Raw genomic sequence first — 17,371 nt, 5'->3', positions numbered from 1 at the left:
TGTCCATGGGATGACTATCACCCACACATGCCAGGCATACTTATCACCTGGCCTGGCAGGCATCCTGCTTACAGTCTCTCCATCTGTATTCACGCAGGATAAGCTGGCGCACAACAAGAGGGAGAGGTTGCAGACTGGTGGAGGGATGCTTGAAATCAAGGTCCTCTCCGACATTGAAAATAGAGTCACCCAGCTGGCCGGTGATGATCTGAACCAATCTGGTGCTGACAGTGAGGTCAGCGCTGCTCTACCAAGTGAGGATCCAGCACTGCAACATCCATCAGACAACCATGCTGTGAATGATGTGTCTTGTTTCCCCGCCATGCACTGACTATCTCTCCTTGCTTTCGCAGGCACATCTGGGAAACAGCCAAGGGAGTCCACGATTCAGGCCCTCGACTCAAGATCTGAAGACACGTCAGAAGAATAATCTGCTGAAACCCTCACTGAAGACATGTCATAGCGCTCACCCACACCCACGACCAGCACACCTCAGTGGGACCAAGCTTTAGAGTAGCCTCGGGGTCACAATCTGGAGAGCACATCGCATTGTTTGATCCACAACAGGTGGTGGGAGGGACTTCCCAGATTTCCATCACTTGGAGGATTTATGGAGGCCAGAAATCTGCTGAGTCCGAGTCAGATGACGAGCCTCTGGACTCGGTCATACCTCAGTTGCAGGAACTGCAAAGGCAAGCTCTGGAACATTAGGAAGAGATGTCCACTGCGCTCCTCAGATTGCAAAGCATGATGGAGGAGTCTGTCCACCTTCAGTCTGAAATGATAGTGCCGGAATGCCAACACACTGAGGTTAACACTGTTAGGGTGGTGGCTGCCATGGAGACCTTGGTCCAGGACACTAGTCCTGCACTGATGAGCGGGCTGAATTCCATCGCTGACACCACAGTTGGCCTCCAACAGTGTCAATGCAAGAGGGGTGCAGGTCAGCTCGATCTCACTCCAGCTTCCGCTTCCGCTCAAGGAGTGAATCAGGGACCCTGGGCACCCAGAGGGGGGAGGATCAGCAAGTGCACACCCCAGAGCCATTTACTCCGGGTGACACCGGGAGTGTCAGGCCAATCAGAACCTCCCCCCACCCCTGGCTTCCTGTTACCCCAGTAGCTCCAGCTCCACAGGCAGAGGAGGGTGCCACTGCCACACAGCAGGCCCCAGAAAGCAGGCCGGGGCCCTCCAGGTCTTGGCCCACTAGAGGACGCCCATCAAGGTCATCACAGACAGGGGGCAGAACTTTTTGTTTGTTGGGCAGGCGTGAGCCTGACCTGAACAAGCGAAAAATGATGTGTGATGATGTCGGGTGAGTGTCCCGGCCATGATATTTCGGTCAGTAGGCGCACGTACAAGTTGGCAGCGCGCCGGCTGACAATTAACAGGCCTATTAAGGCCATTAAAAGTCTAATTGAATTACATTTTTCGCTGCTGGTCCAACCATTACTGTTGGTGGGCAGGAAAAAAGGCCAAGCGGCCTTTGGAGTTTTGTGAAACATCATCCACGGACAGGATGAGGTATCGATCCGGCATGAAAAAAATTAAAAATTTTCGAATTAATTTCGAACGTGTCCCTGTTCATGTGACTGAGCCACGTGAGGGGACATGTTGGTCACACTGCTAAAATCTTTTTTTTTAATTTTTCCAAATCTTCCTCTCTCTGGGGCAGCTCTCTGCCACGGGCAGCACCCGCATGCATGCACAAACCTGCTCGCTCGCCCTCCTCCCGCTCTCCCTCCCCACTCCAACCCACACCGCCTCACACAGGCAGTGCTGAGCGCTGCAGCGTGGGTTTCACACTGGTCGGGCCCTGATTGCGGGTGGTGGTCGGCTTCCCAACCGGTCCCGCTCGCCCTCGCCGAGCCTGCCCGACAGGGGCAAAGTCCTGGCCAGGGCGTTGCAGTCGGCAGGCTGTCTCAACCTCCGCTGTAGGGGGGAGAACCAAGACATGGAGGCAGGGTTAGGAAGGTTAGGATGATATAGTTGCACAGCCTGGGCACGGGTGTTAATCACTTGTACATAACGTTCACTATTGTAAATAAACTCCCAAGAATGTCTCCTTATCTATGGCTCCTTGTTCTGATGAACAGTGTTGGTGCACAAGATAAAAGCCGGCGTCTCAGTCTCTTCCCTGTGCAGTGTGCAACCTTCCCAGCCATTAGTGGGGGATCTTCACTGTCACTGGACACATTAGTCATGCCTGCACCTTGACAGGGGCCTATTACTGCTGCCAGAATGTCCTGGGCCAGCAGCACAGAGTTCCGTCGTTCTCTCTGTGTGCTCTCAGCATCTTTGAGGTGTAGCTACCCCCCCCACCATCTCATCAGCATCTGTGTCCAGTGACAGTGTGACCCTGAAGGATTCAGCTCTTGGAGGACGCCATAGGATCAGAAGTAAGAGTTTCTCCATGATATGATCCTGTTTAGAGAGCATAGGTAAGGCACCATCAGCCAGGCAGGAGGCAGACATTCACATAAGCTGTATGAGGATCTATAGTGTCCCCACTGCATGTCATCATCATCCTCCACGAACCTAACAGCTATGACGGCCTCCAGAATGTGGCGGCCCCATCACCATCATCCTCGCTTTTGAGGACCTCCTTGCCCTCATCCCCACCGACATCCTCCTCACCGGAGGAGAAGTGCAGCTCCTCCATCTCCTCCTCAGTCAGCTTCTCTCCCCGTTGCAGTGCCAGGTTGTAAAGGGTGCAGCAGGTGATGACGGTGTGCGACACTCTCTGTGGACCACATTGCAGGGCTCCACCAGACTGGCCCAGGCACCAGAACCTCATTTTCAACATTCCAATGGTTTGCTCCATCAAGGTGCGAGTTGCAGCATGAGCCTTGTTGTACCTGCACTCTGAGGCTGCCAAACAGTTGTCATTGGCCACGTTCTCTGTGGGTAGCCCTTGTCCCTGAGGAGCCAATCCTGCAGCTTCTGTGGACCCTAGAAAATGTCAAGAATCTGATACCTACTGAGAACGTTGGAGTCATGGACACTCCCTGGGAACTGTGCACAGACCTGCAGGATACATATGTGGTGGTTGCACACTGGCTGAACATTCTGCGAGTGGAAACCCAGGTGGTTGATGTTGTTGACTGCTTGTTGACACGGAGACCTGACTGCCATGTGAGTGCAAATAATGGCACCCTGCACTTGTGGGAAACTTGAGATCTCCCCAAATCCAGGTGCTCTTGCTTCCTGGCTGTGTGCTTTCGCAAAGATGGCATCCGTGACCTCATGGATAGCTTGCGGTATATCACAGAGGTCACCTGTGGAGCCCTGAAAGGAGCCACTGGTGTAAAAACTGAGCACTGTGGTCACTTTCACGGCCACTGGCAATGGATACCCTCCATGTTCCCATGGCTCCAAATCCTGTAGACCTGGCAGATGTGACTGACCAGTTCCCTGACATGCGCAGTCTTTGGCGATACTGGTTCTTGGTCATCTGCATGAATGGCAATCTCTGTCTGTCGACCTTGGCTTTATCTAGGTGCTGACCAGCGATGGCTCACTGTGGCTCTTCAGCGGTGTGTGTGGGAGACCCAGCTGCCCCTTCTTCCTAAGGGTGTTACTCCCCTCTCTGCCCAGCATGTGTCTCTGTCAATCTCTTCTCCTTTGTCTCCTCTCTCTAAGCTATGAGGCATACAGCTAGGTCACTAGGTCACCAGGCTCCATGCTCCTGATGTACTCCTCTTGTAGGGTGAAAGAGAGAGTCAGAGAAGTGGGTTAGCCTGGGTTTACTAAAAGCCTCTCTTGGTTAAGTCTGAAGGCCCTTAATGTATTCCAGAGAGTGCTGACTACCGCTTGGATGACCAGAGATTAGTTTGCTGCACGGTTGCCTGAATCCACAGCCACCTCCGCCCCACTCCACCTGATCAATTGGCGGTGGATTAGCTCACTGACTGCATGCTATGCTCTCAGCTCAAACACATGGATCTCCTAACCCACGCTGAAAGGCTGCCCTGTTAGCTTGAGCCAAGGGAAGCCTTCTGGATTTTACTCACTCCCTAAGCCTAATGCAAACCCAAATGTCTGTTAGCCATCCTTTTAACTCAGTTTTCATTGAGTTCCTGCTAGGTGCCAATGACTTGAAACTTTGAGCAAGAGATTAAATTAGCACTTATTTTAAGAAATAGCTGAAATAATAAGAAAAAGATTTCAGGGGTTAAAATCACTAGCTCTTGAAAGCGGACACAGAGCTCGTGTTAGGCGATTAACACACATTGTTTGGACTGTAGGCAGAATGCCATTTGTGCTGCCTGCTCATTCCAATGACTTCGGTGTACAGCCGGCACTAACCACACTTTTGATTGGCTGGACACATCAGCAAGAAACCAATTGTGAGTTTAGCCATACCTATAAATTGACCTATATATAATATATATATATATATATATTTTAGGCCTTGAACAGAATTAGAATATTAACATTTTTGCCAAAATTCAAAATGTAAGTATCCCAACACATCAATGATTGAAAATAAATTCTATGGAGGGAAATAGTTTTCACACTCAGTTACAGTTACCATTAACATTCATTTTAGCTTCAATGTACATTTGAGGGAAGTATATAAAATGACCCTCATTCATTAATAATGGAAATTTTATGAGGTGAATACATTATCCACTAAGTAATTCTCACTTTTTGCCAACATGTCATCCTGATTAGTCTCTCAACAGTACATCTGTTATATAAAGCACTAGCCATACAAAGGTGTAAAATAAGAATATCGCGCCATGGATAATATACTTATGTTGAGAATAATATTGACTTTTAGGAGTATAGTCATTTTGGAACAAGATCCTGCAATGGATTTTGACCACCTCAAATGTTCCAATTTTCTGTCTGTATACCACATTCTGTTATCATTAACGGGTATGGGTTAAACCATGGATAGCTCACTTATTCATCTGATTTTCCTTGACTTCTAAATCCTCAAATAAAGTCATTCATAAAATTACCTGTATACTCCCCAGCGCACTTTTAATGGCCTGTTCCTGTGTTCTGTAAACTAAGAGCCAATTTTCAAAATTACAACCTTGCGATTTACTGAAAACTTACTGGATCAAGCATGACTGAGGAGGACCAGATGGGGTTATAGGCTGCAGACAGCATGATCTCATTGAAAGGCAGAATAGGTTTGAGGGATGAAATGGCTTACTTCTGTTCCTGTGTTACTGTTAGTAGAGTGCTAACCAATTACCAAATTCAGCAAGTCAGTGGATCCGAGTACTCAGCCACTGTTTGGATTCTGAAGGAAAAGTGGACCAAGAAAATGGAAATCAGCTGCAACTGTGACCAGATAATAATAATAGATTATAGACATCTATACCAAAATTGATGCTTCCTTAGCGGCTATGCCTGTAAACTATTCTTAAGCCAATCTGCCTATCTGCAGTTGGTGGATGCATCAAAAATGGCTGCCCATTTTTATTTGATTTAATCTTACTGACTAGTTCCTCACTGACCTTTTACTAAACAAAGGAGACATGCGCAAGCCTTAAAGGATTCAAGAAATTAAGATTTAATATTTGCCTTAAGCAGTTAAAAAACTATTTACTAGATATTATCTGTGCCAAAGTGATTCAAATTACACAGGAAACTCACTGTTGGCCATTGCAATTGAAAGGAATATAAGTTTAAAATGTAATTTGAAATCTTAATCGACACTTAGAAATTAGATTAGCACATCTTTAATTTAGTATTATTCTTTTATATTATTTAATCTGTTAAAATTCTATTTTGTGTTAATCTTTAACTCATGACTAGAGGTTGATTTTAATTTAATTTGAAAATTATGTGAATAGGGATGTAAAGATGAACTAGTACTTCAGATCTGCCAACAGGCTACTTCAAAAGTACTTTGCTCTAATGTCCTTCGATATTAGCTGTCTAAATTTTGCTAATCACTTTCTGTATTTTCAGTTATTTAAATCAAACGTAAATTGCATAGGCCAGTGATGCCTTCTATTTATGAATATGTTGCACTGAGCGACAATTTACACAAAGATTTCCATCACAATATGGATTCCTCATTGTGCATGGACTTCAAAACCAGGGGGAGGGAAAGGATCACAGCTTCGGACTGAGGGGCAGAAAACCGAATGGTAACATAGTATGGCTGGCTTGTTGCCATTACAGTGACACTAGCAGAACCTTGGGAGCACACACTCTGTCATCTAGGTTCAAGGGGAAAATCATATACACAATAAAAGCACATGTAACCTACTTTGTTCTTTACATAATCAAGCAGATGTCAGAAGCTGTACTTCTGAACAGAAACACTTTACTTTGTAAAAGCATTTGTCAGGTCTGGCACAGATCCCAGCTCTCACGATGGTTGGTGTGGTTTTCTTAAAGATGTAATTACTCAGCCTGTACACCAGATAGTGCCATTTTGGGAAACCAATCTAACCGCCTTGCTGACGGTTTCAGCAGAGCCATTCGTCCAACTCCACCTTCTGTTTTTTTTAAGGCTGCTCATTGTCCTTCAAAAATTACGACTGGTTAAATGTAACCCCTTTTCACCATAGGACCTACTATACCTATACCAGGAAAAACTCAGCAGGTCTGGCAGCATCGGCGGAGAAGAAAAGAGTTGACGTTTTGAGTCCTCATGACCCTTCGACAGAACTTGAGTTCGAGTCCAAGAAAGAGCTGAAATATGAGCTGGTTTAAGGTGTGTGTGTGGAGGGGTGGGGGTGGGGGGGGGTGGGGGTGGCGGAGAAAGAGAGAGAGAGAGAGAGAAGTGGAGGGGGTTGGTGTGGTTGTAGGGACAAACAAGCAGTGATAGAGCAGATCATCAAAAGATGTCACCAACAATAGAACAAAAGAACACATAGGTGTTAAAGTTGGTGATATTATCTAAACAAATGTGCTAATTAAGAATGGATGGTAGGGCACTCAAGGTATAGCTCTAATGGGGGTGGGAGAGCATAAAAGATTTTAAAATATTTAAAAATAATGGAAATAGGTGGGAAAAGAAAAATCTATATAATTTATTGGAAAAAAACAAAAGGAAGGGGGAAACAGAAAGGGGGTGGGGATGGGAGAGGGAGCTCAAGACCTAAAGTTGTTGAATTCAATATTCAGTCCGGAAGGCTGTAAAGTCCCTAGTCGGAAGATGAGGTGTTGTTCCTCCAGTTTGCGTTGGGCTTCACTGGAACAATGCAGCAAGCCAAGGACAGACATGTGGGCAAGAGAGCAGGGTGGAGTGTTAAAATGGCAAGCGACAGGGAGGTTTGGGTCATTCTTGCGGACAGACCGCAGGTGTTCTGCAAAGCGGTCGCCCAGTTTACGTCTGGTCTCTCCAATATAGAGGAGACCACATTGGGAGCAACGAATGCAGTAGACTAAGTTGGGGGAAATGCAAGTGAAATGCTGCTTCACTTGAAAGGAGTGTTTGGGCCCTTGGACGGTGAGGAGAGAGAAAGTGAAGGGGCAGGTGTTACATCTTTTGCGTGGGCATGGGGTGGTGCCATAGGAGGGGGTTGAGGAGTAGGGGGTGATGGAGGAGTGGACCAGGGTGTCCCAGAGGGAGCGATCCCTACAGAATGCCGATAGGGGGTTGAATGGAAGATGTGTTTGGTGGTGGCATCATGCTGGAGTTGGCAGAAATGGCGGAGGATGATCCTTTGAATGCGGAGGCTGGTGGGGTGATAAGTGAGGACAAGGGGGACCCTATCATGTTTCTGGGAGGGAGGAGAAGGCGTGAGGGCGGATGCACGGGAGATGGGCCGGACACGGTTGAGGGCCCTGTCAATGACCGTGGGTGGAAAACCTCGGTTAAGGAAGAAGGAGGACATGTCAGAGGAACTGTTTTTGAAGGTAGCATCATCGGAACAGATGCAACGGAGGCGAAGGAACTGAGAGAAGGGGATGGAGTCCTTACAGGAAGCGGGGTGTGAGGAGCTGTAGTCGAGGTAGCTGTGGGAGTCGGTGGGTTTGTAATGGATATTGGTGGACAGTCTATCACCAGAGATTGAGACAGAGAGGTCAAGGAAGGGAAGGGAAGTGTCAGAGATGGACCACGTGAAAATGATGGAGGTGTGGAGATTGGAAGCAAAATTAATAAATTCTTCCAAGTCCCGACGAGAGCATGAAGCAGCACCGAAGTAATCATTGATGTACTGGAGAAAGAGTTGTGGAAGGGGGCCGGAGTAGGACTAGAACAAGGAATGTTCCACATACCCCATAAAGAGACAGGCATTCGTTTAGATAATATCACCAACTTTAACACCTATGTGTTCTTTTGTTCTATTGTTGGTGACATCTTGTGATGATCTGCTTCTATCACTGCTTGTTTGTCCCTACAACCACACCAACCCCCTCCACTTTCTCTCTCTCTCTCTCCGCCCCCCCCACACACCTTAAACCAGCTTATATTTCAACTCTTTCTTGGACTCGAACTCAAGTTCTGTTGAAGGTTCATGAGGACTCGAAACATCAACTCTTTTCTTCTCCGCTGACGCTGCCAGACCTGCTGAGTTTTTCCAGGTAATTCTGTTTGTGTTTTGGATTTCCAGCATCCGCAGTTTTTTTGTTTTTATTCCTATACCAGTTCCATCTCAAATTATAATATGTTATTAATATATATCATTAATAATTGAGGTGTCAGCAGTGGCTTAGTTGGTAGCACTCTTGCCTGTGAGTCATAAGGTTGTGCGTTCAAGTTCACTCCTGGAATCGGACACAAAAATCAAGGTTAAATCAGTCTACTTGATAAGTTAACTGTGCTTCTCTCTCCACAGATGCTGTCAGACCTTCAGAGTTTTTCCAGCATCCACGGTGTTTTGTTTTCAGTTTAGGCTGAGGGAATGCTGCATTGTTCATGGTGCCATCTTTTGGATAAGATGTTAAACTGAGGTCCTGCCTGCCCTCTCAGATATGTAAAAGATCCCTTGGCACTATTTCAATGAATAATGAAGAACAGGAGATTTAACCCAGTGACCTATACAATACTTAACCCTCAATTGATATCGTAAAACAGATTATATGGTCTTTATCACATTGTTGTTTGTGAGACCTTGCAAGCTGCTGCCTTTCCTAACAGCAACTAAACTTCCAAAAGTATTTCATTGACTATGAGGCAGTTTGAGATGTCCTGTGGTCGTGGAAGGTACGATATAAATGCAAGTCTTTCTTTCTTTAATGAACATTAAGTAACAAAGTAACAGAATCATTCAAGTGATCTACTTTCATTATAATTCTTCAAGCCTTGTCATAATTGTCTGTGAACTTTGGTCATTTGTCACTCTAGCACAACTATTCTAACCTCCCTTGAATGGCTCTTCACCACCATCTTGCTGTGCCTGTGTTCTCTTCGTTTTTCATCTGTGAGAGAGGGAGGGATGTGTTTTTCTTATGTCTTTGTCAGCGTATGGCAATTTCTCAACATTTACCTCCTGTCTTAATATTGGGAACTTCCTAGGTTCTACAACCTGCTGGTCTTTGATCTCTCATTTCTTCCATTGATCCATGTGAGACAATGGCCCTGATTTTTGTGGAGTCAGAATGACAGCAAAGCCATATACAAATGGTGAGTGGGACACAATTTAGCAATTCCTGCCTCCATTCCCCTGATTTTCACTGGTGCAGGATAAGGGCATGGGCAGCAAACCTGCACCTTAGTCTCCTGACCTGGCCTTCTCCATTGTGGGGGTCAGGCACCTCCTAAATCCCCGCAATTTTCACGGGGTCAGGCCAGCTTCTCTATGATTCATATTTCACGGCCCCTCTGGTGAGATATGAAGCATAGTCTGGATTCGGGAACTGGAGTAACTAGATATATTGTCCCTCCCTCTTGTCAATCACTCATCATGTGATGCAATTTCAGGGGCTTCGACCAATAAGCGTATTATGCGAGTAATCCTGTGGGCAGGGCTTCCAACGGAGAGATCGCGTCTAGCATGCCAACACCTCCACATGTATCCTAAATTAAGTTTAGCCTTTTCTTCACAAAACCTGCTGCTCCATCAAGTTATTATAGGAACATTTTGAAAGGTAAGTTCAAAAGGTCCTACTCATGCCCCTTCAATGCCCCCATGTCGGTCCTTTCCAACTCAGTGTCAACTTATGCCCCCCCACTCACACCCATAGCTCCTTGTTCTCTGCATGCCAACTTAATGCCAACTCATGCTTTTTCTGAATGCCCATTCATTCAGTATGAACATAACCAATGAGCTATCTAATAACAATGCAAGTGCAATGAGAGGGAAAGAAAACACCCATTCACAAATCTTCCATTGAAAAAAACTGCTGTTCCTAAACCTTATAAAAGAGTCGATCAGACAGACAATTGAAGAGGCTTCAAACACTTCACACATCTTAATTTTGACCAAATAAACATTGAGATACAGGCAAAAGAGATTATAGAAAGAATACTTTATTTTAACCACTTAAAGATATCAATCAATTAAAGTCAACAACTCACTTCAGTTGTCAAAGCAGAAGCCCCTGCTGAGCTAATGCTTTTACAGGTCTGGGCTCAAACTCATCATACATAATGAGTCATAATGATGTTCCGCTTTTGGGGTCAGAAGGCCCCATTCCATCCCAAACATACCCACTCCACATCCCTCCCCCCCCCGCCCCCAATCCTGAGCAGTGAATCTGGGAAATTTTTACCGAGGCAGGTCCAGCACATTGGGAAATTTCCCGACTCGAGCAATTTGCCTCAGTAGCCAAAATCGAGCCCATTGTCAGCACTCTTGCCACATCTCCCCCTCTCTCTCTCTCTCAAAAGGTAAAAGTTCTTTGGCAAACTTGTATAATAATGAGTATATTCTTATTTACTCATTACACATTTTCAACAACTTCCCATTTAATTATTTTTTTAATTCATCCATGGGATGTAGGCATCACTGACCAGGCCAGCATTTATTACTCATCCCTAATTGCCCTAGTTCGGAGCATTTAATAGTTATCTACATTGCTATGGGTCTGGAGTCACATGTAGGCCAAACCAGGTAAGGAAAGCAGATTTCCTTCCCTAAAGGACATTAGTGAACCAGATGGGTTTTTACAACAATCAGCAATGGTTCCATAGTCATCATTAGACTTTTGATTACAGATTTTTATTAAATTCAAATTTCACCATCTGCTGTGGTGGGATTCAAACCCACATCCACAGATCATTACTCTGGGGCTCTAAATTACTAGTTCAGCAACAATGCCACTACACCATCACCTCCCCATTACTTGTAATGTCCTTAGTTCTGTGCACTGGGCTCTGCTTTGGACTCCAAAGTAAGGGTTTGCTTGAATCCTGGGATGAAGAGGTTGTCTTGTCAAGTCTCACACTCTCATACTCCAAAATTGCTAAGTAAGGGTCTGCTCGTGCTAACTACTGTCATTAGAGACCTTGTTGCTTGGATTTCTTATTTCACTTTTCTATTCCCGTTAAGTATTGTGCTTAAAAGTCCAGTTCCTTAGGAACGTCATGAATTGTTCCGAGATGGACCATTATCTGGAAAAACAGACATGTGGTACTGCACATTTTGCAAATTAACATTGCAAATTTTCAAGTTAGGGTTTTTGCATGTCCTCCATGTTGCATGTTTCTTTGTAATTGTAATAATAATTAACAATGTTCTGACAGACAACATCAAAAACAAATAAATCCATTCCAGCCTTTGAACAATGAGCTCAAGTGCTTTATGTGGTTTTATCACCTTCTGCTGTCTCATTTCTATTGTTTGATGAGCAACCACATTTCTCAATGTAATCTTACAGTTCTATACTGTATTTATTTTGTTCAAAAAACATGTTTGCTCTTCACAAACAACCTTCCAGTGCAATGCAGGTTGAAATGATACATTACATGATTTCCCTTCTCAATGATTTGGAGATTATTACACATTCAATTCAAAATACATCATCATTCTGGGCATTTTGTTCATTTCTAAATAGAAAGAATGAAATAACTGGTGCTGGTTACCTCATCCTGTTCAGTATCAAATTGTGAAGTGCACGTCTGCAGAATCTGAAGGCTTTTAACTCCTGCAGTCATGGCTCTATGGGTAAGACTTCAATATTATTCTCTGTCGCTTATAGTTTGCCTTTATCCTTGGAAATGTATGATAAATATACTTTAACGAAAAGATCATCAAGCTGCAACTGCTTTTGTGGCTGATGATTTATCTGTATCTGTAATATCTTGAGTATAATTAACATTTTTTCTAGCTGTTTTGATGTAGAATGAGGTGGTTTCCACAATATAACCTTTATCGACCTCTGACCCAAGCAGTTATTGATGTGGCATAGACATATAAGTGGAATCTCTCAGGTTTAAATAATATCTTTTTCAATCTAGGCGCACCTTATCCTGATATGATGCTTTCATGTGTGACTAGCTGTTCCAGCTATGTCAATGCTGCTCCAGACCTTGGGTTAGAGGCATTTTTTTCCACGGTGAGTTCACCCTTCTAACACTTCAATACTTAGTGAGATATTGCCAGCTGTTTGACTTGTTCAATCGCTTGGCTGTGAATGTGCAGCTAACACCATTCTGTATCTTTCAGTGTCAGTTTTGTTTCAGTGATTCACATACATCATTGAGCTTCCACAAAAAAAAAACTGAGCGAGGGAAGCGACATAAATCCTTGAAATTCTGTGACATTCAAGAGCTTGTGGATTTTCAAATCTGCTCTGACATTTTCTGAGTTGGTTTTTAACCTTGACCTGGATTAATAGGTTCTATAATTTGAACTTCTCAAAGTTTTATTTGATCCTTATCTCTGTTGAGTTGTAGGTTGTGTACACAACAGTTTTCCATAAGGCTTTTGAGCAAACTATAGTCACTGCAGCTTCTTGAGCTTTTACCATACACCAATGTGTCACCTGTGATAGCCTTTAGACTTGCATTAGACACTATTAATGGCTTCTTCCTATGCTCACATTTTTCTAGAGCACTGATATACCAAAGGACACACACAATCTTCTGTATCTGGGTTATGGAGTTGATCTTCCAGACAACTTTTCTTAGTGGACACATTTAACTTTATTTACAAGACAGAAGCAGCAACTACACATATGCATCAAACTCCAGAACTAAAGAAGAACTCTCTACTGGAGGTTCCCTATGTTGCTAACACATTGGTTTACAAAGATAAAGTGATCTTACAATGCAGGATTATTCTTAAAGCTACAGTCCTATGTTTATCCAAACTATAATTACCATAATCTGCCAAGTGGAGGTAGCAATCTTGGATTGAATGCAAGATCCATTTTGGGATCCAAAATTTTGAATACCTTTTGCATGGTTCAAATCTAGTCATATTCCCTCATGAAGAGACATAGTATATTGACTTCTCCCTATCACACTGCTCAGGTCTCAGGCACACACAGATTCTCACCTGACAGTTACCAGACTCAGTAACCAAGGTGTTGGATTGGTTACTGGAGCTATCGTAGTCAATTTAGCCAACCTTTAAACTTAGTTTTTGATCAGACTTTTTAACAACATTTTACCAGGCTTTGCTTCAGGATTCAGACCTAGATTAATTAAGAAAGCAAATGGAATTTTGGCCTGTATTGCTAGGGTGTTGGAGTTTAGGGAAGTCTTGTTAAAACTGTTGAGGGTGTTGGTGAGGCCGCACCTGGAGCACTGTGCACAGTTTTGGTTCCCGTGTTTAAGAAATGATATACTGGCATTGGAGGCTGTTCAAAAGAGATTCAATAGGCTGATTCCTGGGATGAAGCGGTTGTCTTATCAAGAATGGCTAAATAGGTTAGGCCTTTATTCATTAGAGTTTAGAAGAATGAGGGGTGATCTTATTGAAACGTACAAGATTCTGAGAGGGGCTTGACAGGGTAGATGCTGGAAAGATGTTTCCACTAGTGGGGGAATATCAAACTAGGGGACATAGTTACAAAATAAGGGGACACTCATTTAAACTGAGATGCAAAGCAATTTCTTCTCTCAGAGGGTAGTAAACGTTTGGAATTCTCTACTCCAGAGAGTTGTGGAGGCTAGATCGCTGAAAGTATTTAAAGAAGAGATAGATTGATTTTTGAAATATCAGGGAGTTGAGGGCTATGAGGAGTTGGCACAAAAGGGGAGTTGAGGCCTGGCGCAGATCAGACATGATCTTATTGAATGGCGGGCAGGCTTGATGGGCTGAATGGCCTACTGCTCCTATTTCTTATGTTCTTATATTCGAGATGATCTTTTTGTTTTAGCCTGTGCCTATTAGACATAAATGTATGTTGTAACAAGTTGACCCAGGGCTGGTGAATTCATGGGCCTTTGTTCTGTCCACATTATCGTCTTAGTTATAGCAATGACAACATTCTCATACTCTAGTTTATGAGTTGTTTTTGTTGCACCTGGGCATTGAGGACATTCAGAGCTCCTGTACACCACAACCTCTTTATTAAAGCATAAATAAATATTCAAATGCGGGAAGTAGAATAATTACGCACTGCATTGACAACAAAGTGAATCAAAACCTGGAATACTTTAATCAGGAGCCGTATGCAGTTTTTCTGTGCTACGGTGAGTTTTGCCATTGGCATCATATTTGGCCAGGGTCCCTGATGACCGGCCCCATGGGCTTGTGTGCTAATCCACCTCTGGTTGCACTGTCGTGCTTCCACACAGATGTACATAGTTGACATTCTGCAATTATTATGAATTTGGCGTGCCAAATTTCTTACCGTGTTTTGGGGTTTGCCACATTTCCTTCACATTCTCCCCGAGGCCTCAGGACAGCTTTACCACACACATACTGAATCTGGTGCACTCCGCAAAGCGAAACTTGCTCAGTTCTCCTAAACGCTTGGCCGTGCTCTTGTTGCAGCTTCCACTGCTACCTGATTGAAATGTGGCTGTTCTGATGTTATCAAGCACGATAAGTCTTGAAGGTTTAAGTCTGTTTGCCGTCATGGTTACAGCTAATAGCATTCACTGCCCTGCTTCTAGCAACAGGGTTAGAGGCTTGATGGCCTCGAGGTCTTGGCTGCTGCCTATTTCTAAGATAGGTTGAAACTTGACTTTTCTCTGGTATTCAGCAGAACACTGCCAAGCAAAATAAAATATATTCAGCAATTCCTGTAAAGCTGGCATCTGGGACATTTTTCTTTTCACTGCTCATACTTTTCCTCATAACTACCAATAGAGACAGAACCAGCAATTTTATAACACCTTCCAAGTCTTTAGGATGTCCTAAAGCACTTCACAGCCAATGAATCATCACGGTTTTAGCAGCAAACTCCATAATCAATTTGCACTTAGCAAATTCCACAACAGCAGTGTGATAAATGATTAGTTAGCCTGTTTTTGGCCCTAAAAACAACAGGTCTGGCAGCATCTGTGCAGAGAGAGAAAAACAGAGTTAATGTTTTTGAGTCAAATATGACTATTCTTCTGAGTATTTCCAGCAATTTCTGTTTTTATTTCAGATTTCCACAATATTTTGCATTTGTTTTTGGAGGTGCTGGGGTCAAGGGGAGCACTGGTAGCCGTGTCGTGTGATTGTTTACATCCACGTGAGCAGGCAAATGGGGCATCAGTTTCAAGTGTCTTCCAAAAGTCCTGACCTAAGCAAACGAGCACTCCTTCAGTGCTGCAGTAAGTGGTCACCCTGGACTATGTGCTGAACTCACGATTTGAGACTTGAACACACTGACTCAATGCAATAACTGATCTGCAGTTTAGTGTAAGAAATAGGAGTCGGAGTACCCCATACAGCCTCTCAAGCCAGCTCCAACATTCAATAAGATAATGGCTGATTTTTTTACCTCAACCCCATTTCCACTCCCCGATCACCTTATTCCGTGATTCCCCTTGGTGGCCAAAAGTCTATCTCAGTCTTGAACCTACTCAATAACTGAGCCTCTGTGTGAAGAAATTTCTCCTCATCTCAACTCTAAATGGCTGAACCTGTATTGTGACAATACAAGCTGAATTTTACTTGCCCCCTGCAGGTTTGTTTCCTGAAGGATGTGGGGAGTGTGCGGGGGGTGGGGGTGGGGGGTGGGGGGTTGGTGGTGCTGGGGGGGGCACAGAAAAGGGATTGGTTCCCATCACACCATCATCCTGCCCACCACGAGCTCAGCTTATAATATGGGGGAGTGTGGGCGGGTGCTGAAATTGGCAGCCTGTCCACCATACATAAATGAACAATTAAGGGTCGATTAGGCTTCTCATCAAACCAATTGACGATAAAACGTTTGGCTTGGGCAGCAGGGTGGGAGCAGGTAGCCTGACTTTTTACCTCAAGTATTTAAAGAGCAGCAAAGAAGGGGGGAAATTGCTCTTTGCGGGCTGCCCTTTGCCGATTGTAGGGTGCCCCCCCACCCCCACCACCTTAGCTTGAATTCTCCCCCTTCCTACCTACCCTCTCCCTCCCTTAAACCCACACCCTCACCCATTCACATCACCACCCTCCACATCACCACCAACACTGCCCCTCTCCCTAGCCAGAAAGAAAAAGCAGTTTGGACCAGTATTCTTATTTCCCAGTTTTTACTGTTTTCTCGTTCTGAATAACCTACCCAAACCCTCCTGGCTTAAGACCCAAGACTTAACTGCCCCAGGGATCCAAGGCCTCAGGGTCCTTGTATCTCCAGCAGTCCCAGCCACTGATGCCTTCCTGGTGCTGCTGGAACTGATGGAGCTGCAGCTCCAGAGATCGAGAATTCAGCCCCAATGAGGCCTGGAAGTCTCCCTCAGTCCTCATAAGCCCAGCCTGCCGTGTTTTATGGCTGCAGAGCAGATCAGCTTGGAGCGTGTCAGCTCCATGCCTCCATGGTTTCCAGGGTGGGTGAAGGGCATGTCATCTGCTCCTATGCACCCACCCCCCCTCCCTCCACCACCTATATTATTCAGCCCCATGACCTATGACTCACAGTTTTGGAATCTCAGCCAGGGGAGACAGCCTCCCAGCATTTACCATGTCAAGCCATCCTGGAATTCTTTATGTTTCAATGAGAAAACCTTGTCTAAACTCCAAAGAATGTAGGCCCATTCTACTAATCTCTCCTTATGAGATAACCCTCTCATCCCAGGAATCAATCTTTGATGCACCCCCTCTAAGACAATTCTATCTGCCCTTAGGTAAGGAGACCAACATTATACCACAGTAGCTGTAGCCACACAAGGTCTTATGAAATTGCAGTATGACTTGTTTACTCATAAGCTACAACCCCCATTGCAATAAAGGCTAATAAAGCATTTGGCTTTCTGGTTGCTTGCTGTACCTACGTACTAATATTCTGTGATTTGTTTGCACTGTTTGCAATATGACTTTAAGAGATATCAGCATGATATCACTAGAAAGGAAATGTGTCTTCCAATTCAGTCTTAGTTTCACAATAGTACACTTTGCCATGGCCTTCCATATCTGGATACATGTCTTTT

Source organism: Carcharodon carcharias, chromosome 25 (genome assembly GCF_017639515.1).
Source record: "Carcharodon carcharias isolate sCarCar2 chromosome 25, sCarCar2.pri, whole genome shotgun sequence".
Classification (NCBI taxonomy): Eukaryota; Metazoa; Chordata; class Chondrichthyes; order Lamniformes; family Lamnidae; genus Carcharodon; species Carcharodon carcharias.
Note: the sequence above shows the minus strand (reverse complement) of the source record.